The sequence below is a fragment of the Equus caballus genome, chromosome 8 (assembly GCF_041296265.1).
Source record: "Equus caballus isolate H_3958 breed thoroughbred chromosome 8, TB-T2T, whole genome shotgun sequence".
NCBI classification, from domain to species: domain Eukaryota; kingdom Metazoa; phylum Chordata; class Mammalia; order Perissodactyla; family Equidae; genus Equus; species Equus caballus.
In genome coordinates this window covers 21947607-21968799 of record NC_091691.1, presented here as the reverse complement: position 1 = coordinate 21968799, position 21193 = coordinate 21947607, and positions in this window count along the sequence as shown.

The window sequence follows — 21193 nt, the reverse complement described above, 5'->3', positions numbered from 1 at the left end:
ATGTGAAGTGAATGAGTTCGTGTGGATGCAGTGCTTGTGGTAACTGCCTGGCACACAGGGAGTGCTCAGCGAACATCAGCGGTGGTGGTTATCACGTGACTTCCTAGCTCGCCTCCTGGCTTGGGTGGGTTCCCAGAAGCAGACCCTGAGACAAGGAGTCACGTGAAAAGGATTTATTAGGAAGGGTTCCTCGGGGAAACCGGGAAGACGGCAGGGAGATAGGGCTCCTAAGGGAAGGAAAAGAGGCCACGCAGGGCGTGCTACCAAGCACAGTTCCAAGGAAGGTGATCTGGATTAATCCTGCTGGGGCAGCTCTGGAGACAGTGTAGGCACGCCTTGGAGACATCCCCATTCAGCGATGACAGAGGTGGAGTATTTACAGCCCTGCACCTGTCAGTCACGGGTTAAGGGAATGCCCAGGCGCTTCAGGCTCTCTGAGTCACCAAGAGGCCGCCAGTGTGCATGAAAATGGTAAAAGGATCCAAGGGGATCTGGACAGGGCCCTGGCGGTGATTGCCACGCCTGCCAGCAAAATAACTCAGTCTTTATAGCCCAGATTCCAAACCTCAGCAGCAGAAATCTGATTGGTCCTGCGCGAGTGAGGTGACCACCTACTTCCCAAACAGATGTGGCTGGACGACTGCATAGCACATTCGAAGAAAGGCTGTAGGTGGAGCAGAGTCACTCCTGCTTTCTAAATTCTATGGCTGCTGTCTCTTTGTTTGCAATGGCCTGTCTGGCTCCTGGCTTCCTCTCTCATCCTATCTCCTGGGATTCCTCCCTTGTTCTCTCTGCTCCAGTCATATTAGCATCTTGCTGCTCATCAAATGTATGCCAGTTAGGTACCTACCTCAGGACCTTTGCACTTGCTCTTCCCTCTGTCTGGAACAAACTTTCCTTAGATATCTCCTGGGCTTGCTCTTTTACCTCCTTCAGTGTTCGCTCAAATGTCACCTTCTCAGTGAGACCTTTCCTGACTCACTGTGTTTAAAATAGAACCCTCCTACCCTGGTACTCCCTATTCACCTGCCCAGATCATTCTAGCACTTATGTTTGTTGCCAGGACATTGGCCCCAGGAGGACTTTTGTGTGTCATGTTCCCTGCTGTATCCCCAAGTGCCTAGAACGGTGCCTGGCACAGTCAGAACTCAATATTTTTTGGATGAATAAATAAATGTTAGCTCTTACTATAACTGATAAGACTGATGAGACTTTTAATCTTTTTATTTCCCTCTCATGGATGTCTCTTGCAGATTTCAACCTGACACCTCTTTGAGGCTCTTGTTTGTTCCTTCTAGCTTATCCTCACTGGGCGCTGATTTCAGAGGTAAACATTGTCCTTCTAGTATAATTATGAAGTTTCTCTAGAAGATAGTTTAATCTCCCCTTGAGTTTCATCTCTCCTTTTCTTTAAAAGGCATCAAAACCCTCTACTGAATTCTACACTCTAATGAAATTCGTTTCCTAAAGCTGATGTGGAAGCTAATTTGTGTAAAGCTGTCAGTTGGAAGGTTTTGACGTTAATTGTCTCAGCTAACCTCGTTGAGATCTAACCACATTCCGTTTAGTGCTTAAAAGCTTATCTCCCCCTTGCTATCCGATAGGGTGCGAGCCCTGCCGTATTCTCTCTCGGGTAGAGGAATGTGGTTTTTGTTGGTTTCAAAATGGAGATGGAGAGCTAAATGGTAGCAGGAAGAAATCTTAGATTGGGAGGCAGATTTTAGACCTTGGATTCTAGAAATTGCTCTGAAGTTGGCTGACTGTATGGCCTGGGGTCTGGCTATTCTTTCTGAACCCTTTGGAGGGGGTACATTCTGAAATAATTTTTAATTATATAAGTAATACATCAATGCATTTTTTAAAAAGTTAAAACTTACAGGGCCAGCCTCAGTGGCCTAGTGATAAAGTTCGGCATGCTCCACTTCAGTGGCCTGGGTTTGGTTCCCTGGGTGCGAACCTATACCCCTCATCTGTCAGTGGCCGTGCTGTGGTGGTGGCTCACATACAAAAAGAGGAAGATTGGCAGCAGATGTTAGCTCAAGGGCGAATCTTCCTCAGCAAAAAAACAAACCGAAAAACCACCACAAACTTACAAATAAAACATCCCCTTTGACTATGACTCTCCCATGCTCCTGAAGTGTCCTGTCATTTGTTAGATGTTTATATTTCCAGATAATTTTATGTGCATTTGTATATTAACTTACAGTATTGTTAGATGAATGTGTGTTTTACATAAATGTGCAAGACTGTCATACTGTGACCACAACTTGCTTTTTCCATCCAACATTATGACTTGAAGTTCTTTCCATGTCAGTATATGTATATTTTTATATTTTTGAATAGCTTCATGGGGTTTCTATTAGTCAGTTCAGGCTGCTATAATGAAATACCATAGACTGGACGGCTTAAACCACAGATGTTTATTTCTCGCAGTTCTGGAGGCTGGAAGTCCAAGATCCAGGTGCTCATGATTCAATTCCTGGTGAGGACTCTTCCTGGCTTGTGGATGGCTGCCTTCTTGCTGCGTCCTCACTTGGCAGAGAGAGAGAGAGAGAGAGACAGAGACAGAGAGAGGGCTCCAGTGTCCCTTCCTCATCTTGTAGGGACACTAATCCTGTCATGGAGACACCAGCCTCACGGCCTCATCAAAACCTAATTATCTCTGAAAGGCCCCAAGAATATTCCATCGATATTCTTACTGATGAATGTTTAGACTGTTTTCCTGTTTTCCCTATTACAACCCGTGCTGCAATGAGCATCCTCGTTCAGGCCTCCTCTTTCAGGTGGACACTGAGAAATGGAATGTCTGTATCATAATCCCATCATTCTTCACGTGATGAAATTAAAAAAGTTAAATTTTAAATCATTTCCAGTTTAACCCAGGTATAATTGGGGTCTCACGTGGCCCAGTCTTTGTCCTGTGTCAATTCAAAGAGACAATTTGACAGAAAAATTTAATCGAACACAATTCCACTTTTTTACCTGGTTGCTCAGGAAACCCCCAAAGGCAGTGGTGTGGTGGGAGGTGGGGGGGTCAAAGCCAGGAATACATTCTATTTTGTGAATTGGTTTGTTTGTCGTTTTCAGGTATAATTTCAGGTGGAATGGAGTTTATCTTTGTTGAGTTTGGCAAAGCAGTTTTATATTTTTAATTATAAGTACACACATAGATAAAAGGTAGGTATGGTTGCCAATTAAAAGGCGGAAAAGGGTGGAAGGTTAGGATCTTCCCTCCCACATGTGCTCCCTAGTTCTCTTGCCAGAGACACATGTTACTTGCATTCTCTTCCGTATCCTCTCGTCTAGCAAAGCAAATCGGCTTAAACACAATTGGTAACATACCAAAATAGTTCCCATACTTGTCTTGTTAATTTTTTAACTATGGGAAAATTCCAACATATACAGAAATAGAGAGAATAGTATGAGAAATCTCTCTGTACTCATCATTCAACTTAACAGTTATCAGGATGGTGCCTTTGCTTTGTCAACTATATGGTACACCTTGGACCTCGTTCCATTTCGGTTCGTCTGAACTTGCCTCATTTCTTTTCATTGTGGCTTACTATTCTATAATGAGGATGTCCCATAATTCATTTTACCAGTCTCCTACGATGGACATTTACATTATTTCCCATCTTACATCACTACAAACAATGCTGCAATGCATATCCTTTTCCATCCGTCTTTGGGCACACGTGTGAGTAAATCTGTAAGGAATTCCTGGAAGCGGAATTGCTGAGTCAAAGGCATATGCGTTTAAAATATTGATAAAGACTGCCAAACGGCCCACTAATGGAAGTGCGTTAATTCTCGCTCTCACTAATGTCTATGAGATGCTCATTTCCCCACATGCTCATCAACACAATCCGTTATCACAATTTTTATCTTTAAAATACTCTCTTCTAGTTATGTCTTCAGCAGTGTTTTTCAAACCGAGAAGTGAGATCTGTTTAGTAAGCCGTAAAGTCGATTCAGTGGGTAGAAATCATCCTGGAAGAGAACGTATGAGAGAACATCGTTTACGGTCCGGGGAAGTGTTGCTTTGTGAAACGCTTGCTTTGGTTTCACGTCTGTGTTCGTGTGTGTAAATGAGCTGAGTTGGGATGTAAGGTGTAGTTCTTACTGTGCATCTTGTTCTAAAGAGTCCGAAAAACGTTGCTCCACAGTGATGGCAGCGACGTTCTAGAACAATCTTCTCTCACTCTCAATTCTCATTCTAAAATTAAAAATAAGAAAATCCCCTCAATCCTCTCTTTCTTGGAGTCCTCCTTTCCCTTTCATCTCCAGTCCTGTCCTCTGAGACGCAAATCCTTTTCAGTCCCTCTCTCTCCGCTCCTCCCACCCACCTCACCCTGTCGGATGTGAGCTGGTGTAGACGGACTTCTCAGAGCGCCTCCGGGAGGGGCTGCTCAGGACTTTGTTTCCCAAACGGGGTGCTGTTTACATTCAGGGCACATCAGTCTTCACGGTGAGGGGCTGTCCTGTGCGTCACAGGGCATTTAGAATCCTTGGCCCTGGACACTGAGTGCCAGGAGCATCCTTGTGGTTGCTGCAGTAAAGAAGCCCCGTGCCCACTTTCCTGTGTTCCCCCTAAGGGGCTGTAGCATCCCCAGTGGAAAGCCTCACGCAGGTGCTGGGGTGGTGGACACAAGGGCTACAGCTGTACCGTCACAGCTTCCGTCTCCGTCACCTTTGCCTTAAGTCCTTCCTGCTTCCTCTGCTTGGAACACTCTAAGCCCCCAACTCCCGTACGTGTACACACACACACACACGCACACTCACACTGCTTGGCCGATTCCTCTCCTCATCCCTCAGGTCTAAGCATCACTCATTTGGGAGGTGCCCCTCTTAGTCTCTCCTTCCTTTCATCTCGCCCTCCACAGTTGCAATTCTATTCTATTTCTCGTTTATTTCGTTTATGACCTGAATCTCCCTCTAAGGTTTACGCTGCTCCCTGAGGGCAGGGACCCTGGTTGTCCCATCCACAAGCGTATCCCCGGCATAGTGTCTGATATCTAGAAGGCACTCCATAGCTACTTCTAGAAAGAATGATTTATAAATGTCCTCCCTTAGTATCAGAAGCGGTGCTGACGGCCCAATGACCCTCTCCTAAGGGTACTGAGTAATCCTCCTTCCTTTGGCGACTGCGGCTTTTTGTGGTCCATGAAGTGAGAGTCGGAGGAAATGCGGATGAATTGTCCTGGGCGGGCGTATCAGCCAGGGGCCTGGCAGGAACGGAAGCACACTCCATCCAGGAAATCTGCAGACGATGAGAGGACTATTCACCAAGACGGAGGCAGGGTTTAGGGAACCTGCCAAAGATGTACAGCGACCTGGGGACTTGATCCAGCAGGAGAAGACTACCACCTCTAGGTATTAAGAGGGGAGGGGAGAGAGAAGTTACCTGAACCTTGAGAGAAAGTTGTGGAGAGGGCCACTTGACAGGGGATGTGTGGCATTTGGTCAAGTGAATTGGCCAACCTATGATGACCAGAGGGAGAGGGCATGGGAATGAATACCCCAGTCTCTCTCTCCTCCCATCCTCACGTCTCCTGCCAGGGCCTCCCATTGGCTGAACCCAATGGGCAAGGGAGCCCAATGAGGCAGTCTACACAGGTCGGCCTCCTGAATGCTCAGTCCACACAGAACAGAATGGACAACGGTGGAGAGCACTCAGGAGGAGAAACAGAAGAAGATGGGACAGTGACTTATCTCAGGGGACAGTAATGGGATGGCCTTGAGAGGCCAAGGAGTGGAGTGGTTAAGAGCGTGGGCACCAGAGCTTAAGTTCCTGGGCTTAAATCCTCCCTCTTCCCCCCACTAGGTATGTCACCTCTCTGTGCCTCAGTTTCCTCATCTGTAAAATGGGAATAATAGTGGTGCCCACTACATCGAGTTGTGTGGGCATTGAATGTGTTGTACAACATGCCGTGTACTTAGATTAGTGATCGACATGTGGTAAGTGCTCCATAATTGAGAGCTCTTATTAGTATTATCATTGGAGGCATTGTACTCCTAGGCTTGCACAGAAATTTAAAAGGGAAGGAGAAAATGAATAAGACCTTTAGTTGAGGGATGGGGCTTTGCAGAAGCAAAAAGCAGTAGAATATAATGACAGTGGAATTGGTTCCCTGGTGCAGAAAATATCTCCCTCTTTCCCATTAGGAGGCCTGACCCCAGCTTTGAAATTTTGATTGCTAGCACAAATTGAGTTTATTTATTTTTTTCTCACTTTCAGCACTGTCATCTTTTTTTTTTTTTTTAATAATCTATAGGCTGACGGAACATATTTGAATGGAGAGATTAAATGAGTTTTCGTTTGCTATTTTGAAATGTTTTAATCCCCTGAAGAGAAAGATTAAAGCTCTTCACAGAGGGTCGGGGTGTATTTCTTTTTTAAATTAATGCTGATATCCTGCCGTCCACAGAACCTTCCTGCATTTCCTGGTGTCAGGGGGTAGAATAATTTCATTGCCCACGTCACTACTGGGCCACAGTGACAGGGAGGTGAGGGTTGGGGGAGGGCTGAGGCTCCTGGAAAGAAAAATCAACTAACAAATCTACTTCATGAAGAAGGCGCCAGGGAGGGGAAGGATGCTGAGAGGTACAAGGGCTGCCCTGACAAAAGAACACCAGCTACGTCGGGAAAAAATATACGGTTGTGAGCTGCATAATGACGTTTCAGTCAACAATGGACCACATAGCTGGTGGTGGTCCCATAAGATGAGTACCATACAGCCTAGGTGTGCAGTAGGCTGTGCCATCGAGGTTTGTGTGAGTACACTCTGCGATGTTCACACAGTGATGAAATCGCCCAATGATGCATTTCTCAGAACGTATTCCTGTCATTAAATGATGCATAACTGTATATTTCTATTTCCATCTCTACAGATAGATAGATAGCTATCAAGATAAATATATAGATATAGACAAGTAGATATTTCAGAGTAACAAATTTTTAATAAGGGTAAAGAGTTTGGAACGAACGAAGAGCTCTCTCAGGCATGAGAGACAACTTCTCAGACTGCCACTGGCATATAAAGTGCTATGATGATTAAATGTGAACAAAATATTCATGAGAGGGGAACACTAAACGTCGTCCGGCTGCCAATATCCTGGAGACTTCAGAGAGCACGGGGCTGAGAGTCCAGAGGCCTGGCTTCACCCTCTGGAGCCTCCTCTCTCTGGTTTGTTACCCTCCCAGGACACCGAGCGCCTCTGCCTCATATCCTAGTTACAATATCTGCACTGCTTACCTTACAAGGTGTGGGTTGGCAAGTGTGAAAATCCCTTGAAGAATATAAAATTGTCTATAAGAACATAGTAAACGTCGTATATGTTTAAAGTGTAATAACAAGCAAAGATAAGCATCCGCTCATCCAGTAGCATTCCTTGTGCATGTACAGGGTGCAGATGCTGTGCCAGGGCCTGGGGATACAGGGGTGACAGCTCTGAGGGAGAGAGATAAACAGGGCTAGATGCGCAAGACAGTAGAGAGAGACTAGAATTAAACTATTCTGCCATTGCATCTTGGTGGAGACAATCTCTTAATTTTAGATTAAGTCACATACGCATGTTAAAAAATGGAAGGTAACCACTGAAAGAATAGAAAGAAAATATAACTTCCCTACTAGCAGTGGGGGAAATAGCAGCAGAAGAGGCGGGGGGGGGGGGGGGTGGACCATGTAAAAAGCAGGTAAACAGAATGCACAAAAGAAGATGGTACAGCAACCTCCAATATATCCGTAGTCATAACGGATAATATAAATGGTCTAAACTTGCCTGTTAAAAGCTGGAGATCAAAGATGGGAGGTGGACGGAATCCAGCTATGTCTAACACATAAAAACAGAGAAAGATTGAATTGAAACTCATAGTTGTGTCAAACACATCTTTTTTTACTGCTGGCATTTCTCCTTTTCTCTAGGGACCTTATAATAGAGTAGGGATGGAGTTAAAACCAAGGAGAAGTTAGAGGTGGGAGAGAAGAGAAAGGAAAGAGCATTTGTTGATTCAGCTCCTGTGCTGGGTGGTTTTGAATGGGAACAAACTTGCTCAGGATAGAAATATTGATTCTGGTATAGCCTATTAGGCAAACACTCAGACTGTGGTGTCAGACAGATCTGGACTTGGTTTCCAACTCATTTATTCATTCATTCACTCATTTCGTTAACATTTATTGAATATTCACTGGGTGCTAAGAAGTCTGCTGGGAAGTCGCTGTGATCTCTCTCTGACTGAGTTTTCTCATTCTATCAGTTGTCTGTTTCCACAATAACATCATGTAAGAAACAACCACAACCCCAGGGGCACATAACAATAAACATTTATTACCACTCACCAGTCTGTGGGTTGCCTGGGAGGACGTGCCGATCTGGGCAGGGCTTGGCTAACCTTCCTGGGCTTGCTTCTGGGCTGTGGGTCCCTGGAAGGTCAAGAATGACCTTGGCTGGGTCCATTTCTGCCTCATGTGGCCTCTTGTCTTTCAGCAGACTAGTTTGGGCTTATCATCCTCAAGGGAGGAAGCATAAGTTGGAAGGACCCTCCAAGTCCGGGCTCCTGGCATTCTGTCGGCCAAAGCAAGACGTGGAAGAGGGAAGAAATTGACTCCGTCTCTTGATGGACAGAGCTGCAAAGTCACGCTGCCATGTGAAGTCACGTTGCAAGTGCTGTCAGTACAGGGAAAGGAAGAATTAGAGCCATTTTTGCAACCGGTCCACCACAATCATCTTGTTATACACAGATAATATGAGCACCTCCTTCCTAGAGCTATTGGGAGAATTCAGTAAGATCAGGCATATAAAGCAGTGATTTTGAGCCAGGCTTGCAGGAGGTGCTCTGAAGGTAATAGCCATCATTGCTGCCATTGCTGTGATCATTAATGTTATTATTATTATTGATCTGAGTCCTCCTCATCCCTGGGCATCTGCTCAGTGCCGTTCAGAGGTTCAGATCTCCTAGGCAGCTTTGTTTCTGCATGCCTGATTGCCTTTCCTCTTAATAAAGGAGCAAGTCAGTTGACGGAAAACTTCCTTGATTTTGGAACACAGATGCCACTGTGTGTTAGCATCCCTTGGCCATTAGCTGTCAAGGCAGCCAGGGCAGAGATCTATTTAAAGAACACGTAGGTGCCTTTGTTTTCTTGCCATCAAAGCTGTGCCAGGGATGGAGACACATCTGACACAGGGGCAGAAGGGTCCTGATGTGGGGCACACCTTCCTTCTGCCATCTGCATTTACTCAGGAAAGGGGAACGGATTGCCTAAGGAAGTTCAGTCTCCTCGTGTTAACTAAGGATGCCAGTAGCTAAAGGTGAATCGTTTATTATATATTTTTATTTCTAAAGGAGAGAGATTGAGCCTCGAGTTAGAAATGCCTCACAGGCTGCAATTTTACTAAATTCTGTGGTCCTACTCACAGTGCCTCAGCAGGCTGATGCTCTTGCATTGAGCTAAGGGAAAAGGCATCATTGAGTCTCGGCTTCGTGGAGGCTCTTGTTTATTTCCTAGCAAAGAGTGGCCAAGATGTTTTCACCCGTGTAGGACAAACCTGAACAGTGGTTGATACTGTGGGCCTGACATCAGGCTCCCCCAATGGGAGGCATGAGCATTTGCAAAAAGAATCGACCTTTAAGGGAGGAGAGCAGAACCAACTTATTGATAGAAATCTCCAAAAATTTTAATTTTTTTCAAAGAAGGGGAACCCCTTCTTTTGAGTTTTATCCCAAAACAGAAGAAAAGCCAGAGATGGGATGCGTTTGTGATTCATCAGAAAACAGATTTTATTTCTCTTATTTTTAGAGGGAGCTGTCTAGGTACCGGGTTCTGTCGAACAAGAGAGGGATGATTATATTTGGAAATCCTAATTGTGGAGCGGCCTTCTTTAAAAAGCAGCCTAAAGCCAGACTGGCTCCCACTGATGCTTCTTTGGGTGTTTCTTTTTTCTCTTTAATCCTTCTGACACTCTGAAAGTAGTCCACACATAGAATTAAAAGAACCCATTCTGTCCATCCTTGATATTTACTTGGCTTTGTAGCTGCTTTCCAGAAGCCACGATCTCATCGTTTGGCCCTCACTTTGAGGAATGGTATCAGGAAAGTTATGAATTTAATTTTTTTTAGGGGGCCAGCCCCATGGCTGAGAGGTTAAGTTTGTGCTCTCTGCTTTGGCGGCCTGGGGTTCACCAGTTCGGATCCTGAGTGTGGACCTAGCACTGCTCATCAAGCCATGCTGTGGCAGCATCCCACATAGGAGAACTAGAATGACCTACAACTAGGATATACAACTATGTACTGGGGCTTTGGGGAGAAAAAAAAACCCAAGAAAAGTCGTGAATTTAATTTTTTTTAGATGGAACACTTAACTCAAATAGGCTAAAATAAAAAACCCCAGAATATGTTGGCTTACATTATGGACAAATGTAAGAGCTTCAGGCATGGCTGGATCCAGGCGCTCAAATAACGGCATCAGGAATCAGTTTCTCACTTTGCTGTCTCTTTTGCATAGACTTCAGTCTTAGGCTGAAGGGTGGCAAAGATGCCCCTCAGCAGCTCCAGGCTTAGCAGCATGGTAACCCCAATGTAAAAGATATACCTCCTTCCTAAGACAACCAGCGAAGTTTCTCACAGGGATCTCACTGGCTTGCATTGGGTCACATGCCTTTCTCTGTCCCAAACATTGGCCATTGTGGCTGATCCACTCAGTGGATTGGTCAGGCTTGGGCACGTGCCAACCTGGAGTAGAGGGAGGCGTCAGCTCCACCCAGGCCCCAGGGCCAGCTATGCAGGAGGGATGTTGACTAGAAGGGCAGTCAGGAGCAGGGACGTGTGTGCTGATCAGGCAAAGGCAACAGGTGGTTTCTGGGATAATCCAGTCCAGGTCCTCCAGACACCAGGACGGGATGGAACCTGTAAGGACTTAATTAGGGAAACACCTGTGGAAGAAACGAGGCAGGCAGCCAGGACGGCTTGGAGAGCTGTCAGACCAGGCGTGAAGAGGAGAGGGAGGAAAGGTTGGAAGGGAGCATCCGTGCAGTCTAAAGAAATTTCAGCAAGGCATCCAGGAGTCCTCCAGCCATCGTCCCCATCAGAGGAGTCCTGCGTCTCCCGTAGCAGGCCTGTTTCGCATTCCTGCTGCGCTCCGTTGCTGGCAGGGAGCAGCCCCTGGGAAGAGTGGCCTCGTTTGCACCGATGGATTTCAGAGCTCAGCAGCTGGGGCCCTCAGTCAATTAAGCTTCCTGCAGCTGGAGGTCTGCAAGGCACATTCTCAAGGCTGCCACAGACAGTAACTCATCTTTATAAAGTACCTGATAGATTAAAAGGTGCTTTCATAGCTGTCGGCAGGGTTGATCCCCTGTGATACAAATAATATTATTGTCCCCTCCTCCCATCTTACAGACGGTGAAGGCGAGGCAGGAGAGATCATGATTCGTCCAAGGCCACTCTACTGGTCAGTTAAGAGCTAGCGCTCGTACCCCGACCATTGCCTCCCTGCCCGTCACACTCACTCTGCACTGGGTTGAATAGTAAGCCACCCTGCCCCCACCCACCAAATTCACGTCCGCCTAGAGCCTCATAATGTAACCTTATTCGGAAATAGGGTCTTTGCAGATATGATTAGTTAGATTAAGATAAAGTCATACTGGATTAGAGAGGGCCCAAATCCAATGTGACTGGTCTCCTTAAAAGAAGAAGAGATTAGCGCACAGACACAGAAGAGACAGAGGGACGAAGGCCATGGTGACGGAGGCAGAGACCAGGGCAATGCAGCCACGAGCTGAGGAACACCAAGGACTGTTGGCAGCCCCCAGAAGCAGGAGAGGGGCGCGGGACAGACTTCCCTGGAGGCTCCAAGAGAGCACGGTCCTATCAACAGCGTGGTTTTGGACTTCTAGGCTCCAGAACGAGGAGGGAAGAAATTCCTGTTGCTTTAGCCATCCAGTAGCCGGTAATTTGTCATGGTGGCCCCAGGAAACTGATACGCCTCCTACAAGAAGCTGCCACCCTCCAGTTCTCTTTGTTCACACTGTGTGACCTGCCCCCAACCCAGCCCCGTCTAACCAGCACTGCTGACTAGGTAAATCCAAAGCCACAGAGTCTGCTCGGATAGAAGAGGCATTGAAACGCTGAGACAAGACGACCTGGGTCACGTGCAAGTCTGAGGAAAGAGACTAAGATTCTTTTTCAGCCACTTTCCTCAGACAAGGTCGTGAAACAAGGAAAGACTGAGAAAGTGTCACAGATTGAAGGAGACTAAGAGACGTGATGACCAAAGGTAACGTTGGATTCTAGGACAACCGAAAAAGACGTCAGTGAAATCCAAATGGAGTCAGTTAATAGTTTTGTACTGACATTAATGTCTTAGTTTTGACAGATGTACCATGGGAATGTAAGACGTTAACATTAAGAGAAGATGAATGAAGGGTATAGGGGGATTCTCAGCTTTTCTGTAAATCTGAAATCATCACCAAAAAAAAAAGAGAGAGAGAGAGAAAGACAAGAGATGGAGAAGCAAAGCAAAGAAATATCCTGGGGCCACTCAGAGACAGGGAGAAAACTTGGTTTGTGATGTACTTCTTGTAAATCATACGAGGTCTGGTTAGATTTCATATCCTATCCTTGGATGCATCTGTCCATCCATCCACCCACCCATCCACCCATCCATCCACCCACCCATCCATCCATCCACCCATCCATCCACCCATCTATCCATCCACCCACCCATCCATCCATCCACCCACCCATCCATCCACCCATCCATCCATCCATCCATCCATCCATCCACCCACCCACCCATCCATCCATCCACCCACCCACCCACCCATCCATCCATCCACCCACCCACCCACCCATCCATCCATCCATCCACCCATCCATCCACCCATCCATCCATCCATCCACCCATCCATCCACCCACCCATCCATCCATCCATCCACCCATCCATCCACTCATTCATCCATCCGCTCATCCACCCACCCACCCACCCATCCACCCATCCATCCACCCATCCATCCACCCATCCATCCATCCATCCACCCATCCATCCATCCATCCACCCATCCATCCACTCATTCATCCATCCGCTCATCCATCCACCCACCCATCCATCCATCCATTCATCCATCCATCCAACAAGCTTTCATTGAACATCTATTATGTATTAGGCACTATTCTAGGTTCTAGGGATAAAGCTGTGATAGACTATTAGGTATCTGATCTCATAGAACTTATACTGTGGTAAGAGAAACGGACTCCATCATCTATCATCTATCTATCTATCGATCTATCAATCTATCTATCATCTATTTATCTAAATTAACAGTAAACTATCAGATGGTGATGAGTGCTATATAGAAAGCTAAAATAGGCAATAAGGGGGAGGTCATCAGAGAAGGTCTCTCTGAGGAAGTGACTTAAGCTCACACCTGAATGACAAGAGGAGAACATGCCATGAAAGAAAAGGAGGAAGTGCCGTACAGGTAGAAGGAAGAGCTGATGCAAAGGCCCTGAGGTGGGAACAAGCTTGGGGGTTTGATAAACAGAACAAAGGCCTGAAGCTGGAGCATAGTGAGAGAGGGCATGGGGTAGGAGATGAGGGCAAAGGGGCAGGGGGTGGGAGTGGGGGCAGATGATGTAGGGCCTATAGGCTGGGTAAAACCTTTTTTTTAAAAAGTGCAGTGGGGAGATCTTAGAGGGGGTTTCAAGAGAGGGAAAGTCGTATGTTGGTTCTGAGGACACGCCTTTGGCTGTGTGTAGAGAACGCGCTGGAAGGAGATGGGACTGGAGGAGGCAACTACAATGGTCCAGGCGAGTTGACGGTGGCTGGGAGGCTGGGGTCTGGACTCCACGAGATCCATCTTTACAATAAAGTCCCTTTCGCTCCAGCTGCTCTGAGGGGTTTCTGTTTCTTGCAACCGAATATGTGCTGATTATGCCTGAGGTCGTCTGATGCCCCAGCTCGGGTTCCCCCATGCTCTGAGGTCTTCACTGAAATTAGCAAAACTTCCCCTTAGTATGTCTGACTTTCCTTATTCCTGTGTGCACCCACTTTCTCTCCTCTGTGTAACCAGCCCTCTCAAAATCCCTCTCTCCTTGGGGTCCACCTTGGCCTGACCTCTGAGAAAACACCTCCTGACCCCTAGTGTTTCTCTTCTTCCTTCAAAACTTACCTGTCCTGCGCCATTTTCTCAAGTCTCTTTCCCGTGCTAGGGACAGGCTGATAAGCGCAATCTTGCCAGGCTGGAGAGGGGTATTTTTTCCAGATAACAGTGGTGTTTTAATGGTGATTTTTATTGCTTTCAGACTCAGAAGGCATTCATCGAATGCTTACTATTTGCTTAACTCTATACTGGGCTCTTTCACATTTCAATGCCCTCTAATCCTTTTAAACACTAAGGGAAGTAGACACTCTTCCTCCTTTTGACAATGGAGGATGGAGAGGCTCAGAACCTCTGCTCCCTTTCCCTGCAATGAATTATGGGAGTATCAGGATAGGCCAATGAGGAGAAACGATTTTGTGCTTTGATGCTCCTCAAGGTTGACTTGAGAATGACATATAAATTCTTATGAAAAGTACCCTCTGGAACTTATCTGGTTTCTCTGAAAAACCAGTAGGCATTTTGGAATGCAACCAGACTGTGTCCCCTGGGGCTTTCTCTGTCTTCCTTTCCTGTGCTAGAACGGGCTGGCACCGAGGTTCCTGGGCTTGCTGTCTGAGTGAGCAGGAGTGTTGCATGGGGCTTCAGCTTTAGAAGCTTCAGCTCTGGGGCTCGAGATTTGCCGCTGACCCTCCCTGCAGGCATCACTCCTCATCTTTTCTCCAAGCCTCCTCTTTCCTGGGGTCCGGTCCACGAGAGGGGCCCTGGGGGAACTGGTGCCCTGAATTTCTGCTCAGTGTGTGTTCAACACAAACAATGTGTGCTGAGTCCCGGCTTGGGTACTTGCTAATGGATAAGTTTCACAAATATCCTCTCTGAGCCTCAGTTTTCTCATCTGAGAAATGGAGATCAATCTCAGGACTTACTTCCCAGCGTTGCTGGAAGTATTAAACCATAGCCTGAGTGTAAAGAACTTAGCTGAGGTCTTGGGGAATTGCTGTTATCATTCTTTGTAAATTATGGGGAAATTTACTATCAGGAACCAGAAAAGAGGAACTTCAGTCTGGACTGGTGTCATCAGAGAGGTCTCCCAGAGGAAGTGGCCTTGAGTCTCTAAGCTTGGCGAGAGCAGGAATTGGTATCCCTTTTGCGTCCTTCTGTGCCTAGCATCTGGCACATAACTTGGTCCTCAGCATACGTTTGTTGAGTGAATAAATGAGTGACTGGCCAAGACCTTGAAGGAAGGATAGAATGTATATGAAGATGGAACTTTTCGGCATGTGTTTCTTCCCAGGGACCATACTTATTAATGGGGTCAAACTATAAATACCATTTTCTAGTTTTTTTTTAAAATATGGGGATTATGTCTTTTCAGGGTTACACCAAGACTATCACGGTATGGAGCTGCTTCACCTCCCCTGGGATGGAATATGCCACAATTTATTTAAATGAGCCTCCTATTGTTGGGCATTTAGGTCGTTTCCAGTTTGTCATTATTGTATGCAATGCTGTGATGATAATCTGTGTACATATGCCTAATTATTTCCTGTGGTTAAATTCCTTGAGAGAGGCTCACGGGGCACATGGCTGGTGCATGTAGTTTCTCAGTTTGTGGACACATGGCGCCCACTCACCCTCCAGGAAGCCCGGGCCGGTTTACCTTGCCACCTACCCACCCGCTAATCTGATGGCTCATCGGCTGCCTGAAAGACGGCCTCTCACCATTCCTGCAGCAGTCCGCACTGCCTTGCCTGCCCAGCCAAATGGGCTCCGTGGGGAGGGCCAGCTGTCCCTTTCTCAAGCCTGCTGGATATCTGTCGTGTCATGTTAGGATTACATAAGTATGATGTCGAGAAATCTCCTTGGAGAAGAGATGCTCCCCAGATGTTGGAGCAAATGCTGGAGCAGGGAGGGAGAAACGCTCAGGGCGCTGGGAGATCAGTCACGTGGCATGCCCCCTGCCCCCACTTCCCTGGTCCCTTGTGGAGGTAACCTCGCTCAGTCTCTCCCCACCTCACACACATGGCAGAAACCCACGTCCTCTCTCTGGCAAGCTTCTCACAGCTCTTTTATAGCACTTGTCACACTGTTTTGTAATTTGGGGGCCTCTTTTTGCTTTCTCCTCTTGGCCTGTAGCATGGAGGGGTGGCATCTTACCCATTTCAGTATCCCAAGAACCTGGCAGAGGGTCATGATAAAAAACTAATACAATGAGGATGATAATAATAGTAACTAATGTGTTGAGGACTTAGTCTGTGCCAGGCACTTTACACACTGTGCCAACCCACTGAGTGGTCCCCATAAACTAATGATGTAGGTATTATTATTATCTCCATTGTCCCGATGAGGATACCAAGGCTCAGAGAGGTGAAGTGACTTACCCAAAGTCACACAGCCAGTGAGTGGAAGAGGCAGGATTCAAACCCAGCTCCCTCTCATCCTTGTGCTAGGTGCTTGGTGGGTCTCTAAATGATGCTCTAAATAAGCCACCAACTGAGGAGGCAGCTTTCCCTCTGCTCCTCCCCAACACTAGCTACTGATGGGAGATCTCAGCAGAATTGAGGAACCGGGTTAATTCATTTCCAGGGAAAAGCCAGACAGGGGCTTTGAGAGGGTCTTCTTGGAGGAGGGCTTTGAAAGACCCGACAGGAAATAGCTCTGTCTCTCCTGCCGGCCCCACCTCCTGTCACAGTGCCTGGGACCCCTCCCTGGAGGAGTCATTCCTTCTCTGTCAGAGCTTAAAGCTCCCTTTGAAAATGTAGATTCTCGCCGCAAATGTCAGCCCCTCCATCCTGAACGCCTTGGTGGGTGTCAGGACATCTGAGCTTTCTACTCAAGCTGCTCTCCCTCATGCTACTCTTTTCTTTCCACTTGCCCAAATCCAGCCAGCTCAAATGTCACTCATCAGGCTGGTTCCCCGGCCTCTCCCAGCTCCTTCAGCTCTCTCCCTCTGGTGTCGATCATCTGGGATGACGATCTAGACCAGGTCCTGCTAAAATTGTTCAAAGATAGCCGCGGGTTGAAGATACGGGGCTCCTCGCAGAATCCTGTGAACTACTGACATATCCCATTTATGATAATTAAACCTGCAATTTTGGGTGGTCAGATGCCCCCTTCCTGAGACTGCAGGAAGATAAAAGATACAAGCATCAAAGTTCTAAGAATAATTCACTTATCCAGCATTGACCAAACATCAAATTTGTTCTGGGTCCTGAGAACTCAGAGATACGCAGGACTGAGCTGTGTTCTTGGAATGTCCGGTCCAGTGGAGGAACCAGTTATGATGCAGGCTGGACCCGGGGAGAAGCTTAGGCTATATTGTAGGGGCTCAGATGAGGGAAGTACATATGGGCAATCTTTGCTATGTGTTAGTTATTTATTTGTTATAGACCGGAAGAAGATTCTGGAAGGGCAGTGAGAGAGGCGAGATCCTGCATCCTCCCTTTATTTTCTTGGCATCAGACTGTGCTTCTGGCTTGACCGGCATAACTGGGAGGCCGCCCCTGAGAGATGCAGTTGCTGAGGGGTGGGGGTTAGGTGAGCCCAGCCCAGCTAGAGGCTGATTTCAGGGCAGATAATGCCATTGAGGTGCTGGGAAGAAAAGAGAAAGTCAAGCTTATTTTTGCCCTACATTACATCCACTTAAGTACATTTGCATAGAAGAAAACGTTATGTCACTACTGGAATGGAAATACAGCATTTCTCTAATGCACTTTAAAATAAAGATGTCACATTTAAACCTTTAAAAATACGCATCCACAGATGACCTAACTTCATCTTTTTTCTCTCAGCACAGCACATCTCACCCTTTTGGAAAACACCTCTCTTCAATAATAATAATATTCATGAGAGCAACAATAATAACTAAAGATGACCCCCACATAGGGCTTTCTCTGCCAGCCATTGCTCTGAGTGCTTTTACATACATTAGCTAATGTGATCCTAATGGCAGCCATATGAGGAGGTAATGTTATTACCCTCCACTTTACAGATCGGGACACTGAGGCACAGAGAGGTTTAGCAACATCCTCCAGGCCACACAGTTTCTATGCGGTAGAGCCAGGTTGGAACCCAGCCGGCCTCGCCCTAAAACCTGGCCTTTTCACCATTTCATTATACTGTCTCTGCCAACGCTCCTTCCTCCAGGGCCTCTGGCAGCTTTGGGCAGGTGCTTAACTAGACTCCTCGAGGAAGAAAGGGGTCCAGTTCTATGGATTGGAAATCCCCTGTCTTAAGAGCTTGGCTCTCCGAGTCCTGCAGCGTCTTCCCTGCAGTCACCTTCTCTTCTCCTGAGGGGGCTCGTGGGCTTCCCCAGGCCTCGCCCCTCTCCCGGTGGGAAGGGGTCTCTCGGGGCACACAGGCCAGTCTCAGCCATTGTCTCTTGCTTGCTTTCTCTCTTTCTCTCTCTCTCTCTCTCTTTCTTGCTCTCCCGTGTCTCTGCTCCATCTCCTTTTGTCTTGGACTGATCCCCTGTGATGAGTTGTGCCCTGGAAAGCTGCAGTGTGACACTTCTCCCCTTTTGTGTTCCTGATGATGGCTTTTCCCCAGAGGCTTTTAAAAGAGAAGGAGGGAGTGACAAGAGCGCTGTGTGCCCTGGCGGTGGCATCCAGTGACAGAGCCTGGCGGTCGGGCTAAAGCTTCGAGCGAGTCCTTGATCTTGTGGGGTCTCTTTCCGCGTGTACATGTGTGCAGGTGTGCACACACACACACACACGCACACACTGCGTGTTTGGAACAGGCTGTGATATGACTGAAGGATTGGGCCCTCTGGCTGATTTGCTACGGGGTTCTTATTGTAGGGTCCCCTGACAGCCTTACGGTACTGGTTTCCTACAGCCACTGTAACAAACAAAAACAAAGTTAGTGGCTCAAAACAACACAGATTTATTCTCCTATAGCTCTGGAGGCCAGAAGTCCTAAAACCAAGGTGTCGGCAGGGCTGTGCTCCTTCTGGAGGCTCAACGGGGGGATCTGTTCCCTTGCCTTTTCCAGCTTCTAGAGGCTGCCCTCATTCCTTGGCTTGTGGCTCCTTCCTCCATCTTCAAGGCCAGCAACATAGTATCTTCACCTGTCTTTCTCTCAGTCCTACACTCACTCCATCCCACCTCTCGTCCATGACCCTCCTGCCTCCCTTTTCACTTATAAGCTCCCTTGTGATGACTTTGGACCCACCCAGATAACTCACGGGAGTCTCTCCATCTCAAGATCCTTAACTTAGTCGCATCTATAGAGTCCTGTTTGCCACACAAGGTGACATATTCGCCACTCTGGGGACTAGATCATGGACATCTTTTGGGGCCATTATTCCGCCTACCACTCTTGTTAACTGAAATGGGAACATTCTCACTTTCTGGGCTGTCTCATACCCGTCTCCCTGGGAGAGAGCAGAGCACAATAGGCCCTGAAACAAACTGTTTAGACTCACACCCAGCCTCCCCCCTCTTCCTAGCTGTGTTACCTTGGGTAAATCACCTGACCTCTCTGTGCCTAATTTCCTCATCTCTAAGAAGGGCAAATAATGTACCACAACTTCATTGCCCTGTTATAAGTCATGAGTAGTCCTGGGGAGATAAAGCATGCCACCTGGGGAATAGTAAGCGCCAAAAATAAACGGGAGAGACAATTATAATTAGGAGTGCCATGTAGCATACAAGTTATAAACTCAGAGGGCCTTGGTGCAAATCCCAGTGCTACCATTTATGAACCAAATGGCCTCGGGCTAGTTGCTTTAGGCATCAGAGTCTGTTTTCTCATTTGTAAAATGCAAATGAAACTATTGCCATCTTAACACATAGAACCGCTGCGAGGATGAAATAATAATGCGGTGCGCATACTCGAACATAGTGGGAAGCTTTGGTTGTTAATAGTTATCGCCACCGTCATCATTGCCTGTCTTTCCTGGAGGTGATGGAGAGTCTTAATGGGCTGCCTCTGGCCTCAGCAGGACAAGGACAGGACAGGGCAGCTTGCTGAATCCAGGGCGCTGAGAAATCCCTTTGCAGTGCTCCGTCTTGGAGAGGATCAGAGCCCGGCCGGGCTCAGCCTGGAGGTGTCTGGTCTCGAGGCTTCTCTCTGCTGCAGGGCTGTCGAGCTTACCATGGCTGCTGGTTCTTTGAACTCCCCAGGAGCTCTCAGAATGGAAGAGGCGTTTGGAGATGGGGACCAGAGAGGTGGGAAGTGTGGGGGCAAAGTGCCCTGAGAAGGCAGGGCGAGTTCCTCGATGGTGTGGCCACCAGGGACAGTGCACAGCTCTGGTTTCAACCGTATTATTATTTTTTAATTTTGCTGCAAAGTCCTATTTCAATGAAGGCTTGGGCAGATGCCCAGTATGCAAAACAGCTAAAAGCCAACTGCTCTGGTTGAAACCAGGGTATGTGGGGGGCAACTCAGGCCTCCTTTTCACTTCCATGGGGGCCTCTGGGGGGCCCAGGTTGAGAAAAAACTAGAAGGGTGGCAAAAGCACACAGGCTTTGGAGTCACACAGACCCAGAATTTGCATCCCTGTCTGTGCCACTCCCTGGCTGTGTGAGCTTTGGCATTTTACTTTGCCTGTCTGAGCCTCAGTCTTCTCATCTGAAAATGGGACAATAAGAGCACCCACCTCACGTAGTTGGGAAGACAGGAGATGGTCACTGTAAAGTGCTTAGCACAGTGCCCGACACACGGTAGGTGTCTAGGCATTTAGCAGGTGGTAGCTATTTTCACTCCCTAGGGGAGATCTGAATTCATGACAGACCCTCCCAGAACATGTGCCTAATGCCCACAGAAGCCATGACAAGCTGGGTAGACATTCCTTGGGACTGAGAGCCCAAAGGCCTATCTTTGGGGCTCCTTGGGTTCTGATTCTGCCACCAGCATCCTGTGACTTTAGTCCCTCTCTGGGCTTCTTGCCTCACTCTTCATATGTTTACTGAGGGTCAACTATGTGCCAGGCACTGTCCTAGGCATTAGAACGCAGGCCCTGGCATCTGAAAGGCAGAGTTCCAGATTCAACTCTGCCACTTCCTAGTGCTTTATTACGGGCGAGTCACTGGCCCTCTCTGAGCCTCAGTTTCTCTGTGCGTAAAGTGAGGGGATTGAACTTATGTCATAGGGTCTCCC